The sequence below is a fragment of the Mytilus californianus genome, unplaced genomic scaffold, assembly GCF_021869535.1.
Source record: "Mytilus californianus isolate M0D057914Y unplaced genomic scaffold, xbMytCali1.0.p SCAF_7, whole genome shotgun sequence".
NCBI classification, from domain to species: domain Eukaryota; kingdom Metazoa; phylum Mollusca; class Bivalvia; order Mytilida; family Mytilidae; genus Mytilus; species Mytilus californianus.
In genome coordinates this window covers 85,017,220-85,025,504 of record NW_026262723.1, presented here as the reverse complement: position 1 = coordinate 85,025,504, position 8,285 = coordinate 85,017,220, and positions in this window count along the sequence as shown.

Genomic DNA, 8,285 nt, shown 5'->3' with positions numbered 1-8,285 from the left:
AAAATATTTTAAGTTTTATTTACCGTTATAACTTTGATAACCATTTCAATGCAAAATATTTGTGAACAGAGTGTGTATATAATTTTGTAAAGCCATTGTTTATTTCTCGATTTGAGGAGAATTCGTTTGAACTTTACCTTGCAGCAATTTAGCCTCAGACGTACACAGGTGTGAATTCAAGCGAACACAGGTGTGAATATTGTCATTTTGGATGGATTAACAGAAAGAGTATAGCGTGTTTAATATACCCAGATGAAATACCCGATGACAATAGAGAAACAATAATTAAATTCTATAAATTAATTGAAAATTAACATTCAACTTTTTTAATTCCGGAAGTGTTACAATATTAAAATGGAACAATTTTCGGTTACGTTCTATGCAATTAGCATAAAGTTAAGATATGAAGTTAAAAGAATAGTACTTTTAATCCTAAAAATTAAATGTTACATTTCCCAATTAATAATCATTGCACATCTGTTTAATTTACTTTCCCAGAATTCTTTAACTTGTATTTTAAATCTGGCGATGTTTAAATGCTAGCAATCGTAAAACTATCGCAATTTTGAAGTTTTTAATTGAAAAAATACAACAGTACAACATGCATGATTTTTTTAATTTTCTTATTAACATTTCATTCTTACATAGTTAAATTCATTTGACAATCACTTAGACAAATTATTTGTGAAAAGAATACCAATTATCGTTTATTTCATTAATGAATATACATACATTATAAATCTAAGCTAATACATTAATTTGTTTGAGGATTTTTTTAGGATAGCCGTCATTAATCCAAATTAGTAATAGTTACAGTTGTTGTAATTAAAGGCATATCTTAGTAATGTATTACTGATATTGACGATTTTAGAACAGTTTGTCCCAACCTCGTTGTTCTTGAAACAATCTTTACTAGTATACTTGTAATTTTCCTGACGTATAAGCGCCATTGAGGATGAGCTCCAGAGATAGCAGACTAGTAGCGTATTTGTTTGTTGGGGCAGGAGAGGCCATGCAACCACTTGTACAGATAAACAAGCTTATGTTGTCAACACTATCAGAAAGAGTTCCCATCGTCGGATGGGGTATATCATGAAGGTTCCAAGAATGAACTATTGACATGTCTGACTCTGAACAGTTAGTAAACGGACTTAACAATGATCTATAGACATCGACCGCTTGTTCTTGATATTTGAAACTGCATGCATATACACGTTTATGAGAGTCATTATTTATCTTGTGTCTGACGAAAACTAAATGCCTGCATGGTTATCATCTTGCCATACGTTTGTATTGGTTTGGTGGGTGTTCACTCAAAATCGTAATTCAAAAATTGTGTTTGTGAGATGTAGATTCACTTCAATACCGAATTTCGTCTATATATTTCACAAGTTTATACCACGGAGAAGATCTGAAGGTATATTACTCCCATTTTGTTTGGGTGTGGACCATCGATGTTTACAGCAATATTTAATGAATAAGATGATGATGGTAGAAAGAACTATGAGCGTCATGAGGAAAATATTACGTGCATGTAGGACCATGAGTTGTCACTCTGTATGAAAAGATTTCCAATACATCCATATTAAGTAGGAATTGTTACATGCTATACTCTCGTACTAGTATTACAGGGTTCTTGTGTCGTTTAACTCTGACACACATCTTTTACTTGAAGATGTATGAAAGGTTCTAAATGTATATATATATCTTAAATGTAACAATAATCAAACGCCTATAGGCAATGAAGTTTTTATACAGATTTGTTCTTGTTTACACAATCATTAACAAACTAAATAAATTTAACAAAGTAACACCGTGACACTACGATATAACAAATGGGATACTAATTATTTTTAACCATGCTATGCAGAAACTTAACACATCAAGCAGGAACATATATATTAATATACTGTTCCCAGCATCAAGTTAGTGCACGTGAATACCAATTAGGAACACGATGTGTGATTTTGTATAACTAAACATATCAAAGCGAGCAATAACTTTGTCAAGCAAACATTTTTTGTCATTATGGCGGCCTCTCTTTATCTCCGCTCCTTTACAATGACTATTTATCTTTTCGTCGATCATTCTCTATATTGTTCTCTATTCGGTTTTTTTTTTTCACTATGCCACTCTTACTCCGCTCTCCTTTCCCCTGTCGTCCTAATCCTTATAAAGATAGGGACATTAAACATAGAAGGGGCTCTCTTATCTTCAGTGAATTAATATTGATAGTGACTATAAGTGCTGCATTACTTTATATAACTGCATGTTTGCCAATCGACAAAAGCTTGTATTTGCGTGAAGAATTTTTTTTTTCAAAAATATGGTCCAGAATCATGACAAACCGATATTCATTTTACCAAAATGTTCAAAGGTCATGTTTATATTTTTGTTTAAACTTATTATCAGCAAAAATAGTGGATAATATTATTATCAGAACATCATTCATTAAAAGGTGGAATTATAATTTCAAACACACACAAGATAAACAACGTTAGACACAAATATATGGTTCAATAAATGTTACCTGTGCACACCGGGTACCTCAATAAAGAGGTCATGCATGAACCTGTATTATATAATTGTGTAATACGAATTTTAGTTGACAGGATGTCACTGGAATACCCAGGGACGTGTATCCAATAGACGTCCTTGGAATACCTATCTGAATGTGTCGCTCTGACACGACATCTATCAATAATTCTGACATACCTATTATCAATTGGGGAGGAAGCCAAAATATCTATATAATAAGATAACGTAAATAAAATTTAAAAAGAAAAAAAAACCTATAAATGTTTCACCGAACATACCAGATAGAGTCACACATTTAACTGTAAAGCTAAGTGTCTTTATAAGTGACCGTGTCGAATTGATTCCGTATCAATTTGATATAATTTTAAGATTAGTTAAAAAAAAACACTTTTAAGAAAAAAAAAATTGAGATGTCCGATATTTCGATATTTACATACCTATAACCTGGGAATATTATACTATATCAACATATTATGTCCCAGCTAAAACCTCTTCCTAACATTGCTCCTTGTCAATAGCCGTTAAATTTCATAATTAAAAAAATGTTATTTTATATCGTATAACTTTATTAATTGAAAAATTATCTTGTCTAAATACGGAACTATTCTTTATACAAATCAATGCACTTTATATAAAAGAGGCATACTAATGAATCTTCTGTAAATCAGTGATTGTTACAATAACACTGCATTTGTCTTTCTTATAATTGAAACTGTTCTTCCTCAACGAATCTATATTTTTTTTATTCAACGAGATCTTATCATATAAGGATTTGATAACTATAGCTACCAGAACTGCTAGGTTATTTTGTTATTAAAAAAAGATAATTACCATCGAATCTCCCTCGTCACAATATTGTTCAAAATGGGCTTCACACACCAACTTGTGCTTGCTATAGATGCAACTATTAGCTGTTAGTTTAAGGTTGTACAACCATGTCTGATACAATTCTTTCTTTTTTGTGGGATTGGGAAAACTATGTAGACTTTTGTCATAACCTTGTCTGACAGAACAACCGTACGCTTGACAAGACATTTTGACACTGAATAACCGTCTACGGTAATCCCCAATTGATGATGGGAGTTTTTAACGCACGGTCGGTAAATCCCCGATTCTTTTTGTTCTTTGTGGTTTATAGATACCACGTGACTTTTTAAATCGAACATGCCGACAAGATGGCGATATGTCGAGAACTGATAGTGAATTTCAAAAATCGATTTTGATCTCTTTACATAGAGAATAAAAGTTTTTTATTTATGAACATGTGTTTTTTTATGCTTAAAGAACAAAATATCAATTTTTCATTTTTTTGCGGAGTTTCCCTAACAGTTGTGTGTTTTGAACAATTGTCATTGCTAATTGCACATTTCAGAGTTCCGCCTCAATACCAGACTGACCATGGTCTACAAAGTCACCAATAGAGTCTCTTCAATTCCATCACTGTTCCTAATGAAAAATAAAATGCTCCACGGCGTGCAGAGATGACTGGTCGACTCAAACCTTCAACAGTTGGAGCAAGCATGGACACAAAATTCAAGCTTGTCTGATTTGATACAGCTATGAATTTGGATTGTGATTAAATATTTGACAGAGCATAGGTTTCTGACACAAAATGAATGTGGTCTAAGAACTTAAAATTTGAAATTGGACATTTACCTATTATGGTCCAATATCCAAAATCTAAATACATGGTTAGATTCATCCTCTCAAAGAACCCCAAGAATTCAATTTTTGGTGAAATCAAACAAACTTTAATGAGGGACCACTTAGACGTCGATGTGGACCAATTTGATAACGGGGCCCAAAATCCAAAATCTAAATACACGGTTAGATTTGGAATATCAAAAGAACCCATATATTCAATTTTGAAATGAAAAAAAAAAGTTTAATTTTGGACCCCGATTTGGACCAACTTGGAAACTAAGCCCAAAATAAAAAATTTAAAAAACATTACTTTTTTAGACATGTGTAGATTCAGCATATAAAAAAAAACAGAATTCTATTTTTGTTAAAATCAAACTAAGTTTAATTTTGGGCGGACCCTTTGGACCTTAGTGTGGACCAATTTGAAAACGCGGCCTAAAATTTAAAATCTAAATAGACGGTTAGATTCAGCATACCAAAGAACCCCACGAAATCATGTTTTGATGAAATCAAACAAAAGTTTAATTTTGGACCGTTTGGACCTTAATGTGGACCAATTTGAAAACAGGGCCCAAAATTAAAAATCTAAATACACGGTTAGATTCTGCATATAAAAGAACCCCAATAATTCAATTTTTGATAAAATTAAACAGTTTAATTTTTAGACCCTTTGGACCTCAATGTGAACCTATTTAAAAACGGGGCCCAAAATCCCAAATATAATTACATGGTTAGATTCAGCATATTAAAGAACCCTCAGAATTCGAGACTTACTATTAAACCCCATTGAAATTGGTAAAAAAAATAAGCAATTTATACAAAGTATTAGAAAAGTACTGTTGTTGACCCCTCTTTAGCCACTAATTCCTAAACGGTTATGGCCATACCTCCTAATTCAATCACAACAATCTTTTTTGGTATGGAACCTTGTGGTACAATTTTATAGAGATCCATAAACTTTTAATCAAGTTATTGTCCGGAAACTAGAAAATCCTTGTTCTCAAGTTTAACATAATTCCTAAACGATTAGGGCCATAACCCCTAAAATCAATCCCAACCTTCCTGTTGTGGTATGAATAAAATAGAATAGAATAGATTTTTTTTCCTAATCAAAGGGCTCATTACAAGCATATCAATCAAGTTGCAAATGCAGACTCCGTGTTGAAGGCCGTACTTTGACCTAAAATGGTTTACTTTTACAAATTGCGACTTGGATGGAGAGTTGTCTTATTGGCACTCATACCACATCTTCTTATATCTAAGACATTATAATTATGATAATTATACACATAACAGACAATAATTGTTCAACAATAAAAGGGGGAGTCAGTTCATGCAGTATACAAAGGAGGATAACTCCTAGTTCACATCAGGTATTCATAACTTAGTTTTAATAAAATATATATACCAAGAAATTTGTTTTGCATGCACACGTATAAAAATTGCAGTTTTTATCCAACGCAATCATAGGTTTGAACGTTGTTTTCAATTTAGACTTATGTATATTTTTTCGTTTGGGCTTGTATTATATTTGCCTTCGGGTTTATATTATCCGTTCATCCTATTTCGACTCTTCAAAATTCAAGAGTCTATCCTAAATTGAGGTAAATTATATGGCCTTCCAAATACCGTTTCGATTCCTAACATCACTGAAGAGACATTTATTGTCGAAATCCGGATATGGTGTACAAATTTTTGCACCTCATGTTTGCGTTATACCATCTTTTCCGCAAGTTTATTGTTTTCTGTTTGGTATTAAATTAATAATAAAGATCCATTTTGTTACATCATGTGATCCGTTTATTATTAAGAACATCCGTTGTTCGACCTGTTAGTCAAATGCGTTTTGTTTAAATATACTTTTTCACTTTTTTGGTCTTTTGGAAAATGTTGTTTGTGCTGTATTTAGACCCCTCTATCAAGAAATTTGTTTTGCATGCACACGTATAAAAATTGCAGTTTTTATCCAACGCAATCATAGGTTTGAACGTTGTTTTCAATTTAGACTTATATATATGTTTCTCTAATTCTTCGTCAATTTATCACTATATATATACAAGTCTAAATTGAAAACAACGTTCAAACCTATGATTGCGTTGGATAAAAACCGCAATTTTTATACGTGTGCATGCAAAACAAATTTCTTGTTAGAGGGGTCTAAATACAGCACAAACAACATTTTCCATAAGACCAAAAAAAGTGAAAAAGTATATTTTAACAAAACGCATTTGACTAACAGGTCGAACAACAAATGTTCTTAAAACCTGCTGACTGCCATTGGCGATTGCCAAATAAACAGATCACCGATGTAATAAATGGACCTTAATTATAAATTTAATACTAAACAGAAACCAATAAACTTGCGGAAAAGATGGTATACCGCAACAAAAGGTGCAAAGTTTTTTTTACACCATATCCGGATTTCAACAATTAATGTCTCTTCAGTGATGTTAGGAATCGAAACGGTATTTGGAAAGCCATACAATTTACCTCAATTTAGGATAGACTCTTGAATTATGAGGAGTCAAAATAGGATGAACGGATCATATATATATATATGCATGAGTTCGAATCCCGGCCAGGGAAGAACAAAATACAGATCTAACATTGTTGTGCTGTTATTTATACGAATTATGTATACAGAATGTGTTTTCAGCCTTGTATCACCATCACTGGTGATCCGATGGTTAAAATCTGTCGTAGAGATGTCACTGGTTAAGACGTATATATATAATTACATTTTTTGTCAAGATAGAATATTTGTTCACAGATCTTTTGCCCTTCTTTATTCTTATTCAAATAAAGAGTTAAGATAATCACTGATTGAATTCTGATATAATTCCAAGGCCTTGCCAATACATACACATGTCGGTAACAATATCAATATAAAGAGGGAATCGTACTATAGTTCTGATAAAACACCAATATTTGTACAATTTTTTGTTATACCAAGAACGTATTTACAAATTTTAATATTTAGTTTCTCTTGTATATAAGAACATATCTTTCCTTTTTTGGGTCAGATTTATCAGTCCCCAATTTTCACAGCCATAAAGTAAGATTGGCTTTATAGTATGATCAAAAATGTGTAAAATGGTTGGAACAGATGGCACTGCTGATTTTATACTCATATAAAATTTAAAACTAGCTTTGAGTCCCTTTTCATACAATTTTTTTTTTTTTTTTTTGCTTCATTGAACTTGCCATTGTTACACATGAACAGCCCAAGATATTTATAAGATTTAACACTTTCTATATCATTCTGTCCTATACAAAAATCTTCTGTAAGCAACCGACCATTTCTATTAAAAGTAATAACTTTGGTCTTTTTGACACCATTCTTTACAGTATTTAGATAAAATTGTAAATTGGTCTTCTAATCCTTGTTTAGAGTTTGAAAGTAAAACTAAATAAAAGAAGGCATGGGATTTTTGAATTATCTAAAGTAACACACTCACAGTTACCAGTTACTTTCTATGACTGAAGGTAGCCCATTAATAAATAATTAAAACAAATTTGGAATTAAAACATCGCCTTCACGTACACCATTAACCTTTGAATTGAAGAAGTTAGTCATCTTCTGATCAAATCTAACATATAAGTTATCTTTGTTGCATGTACATGTTCAAAATTCTATAAAAATAACCATCTATATTATGATGTAACAAGTTTAACATAATACAAACGTGAACAATTGCAACTCTATCAAAAGCTTTTCGAAAATCAACAAAACATGAATATAATTTGCTGTTGCCACAATACAAATATTCATCTATTATTTATTTTAGCACAAATATATGTTCTTGATTTTTTACAGAATACAATTTGGGTTTCGTGTATTAATTTATTTTCTAACAGAAATTTGTTCAGTCTATTGTTCATTATGGTATTAAAAAGCTTACCAATACTATTGTTAATAGCAATGCCCCTGTAGTTCTCTGGTTTTCCAGGGTCATCAGACTTATACAAAGGACGAATAAAACTTTCTGATAAAATATTAATAATAACTGAGATCTAAAAATTGCATTGAATACTTTAAAAAAACATTTATTCATGTAAGTTTGAGATGCTAGTTACTTATGTTGTCTAAACCTGCACATTTA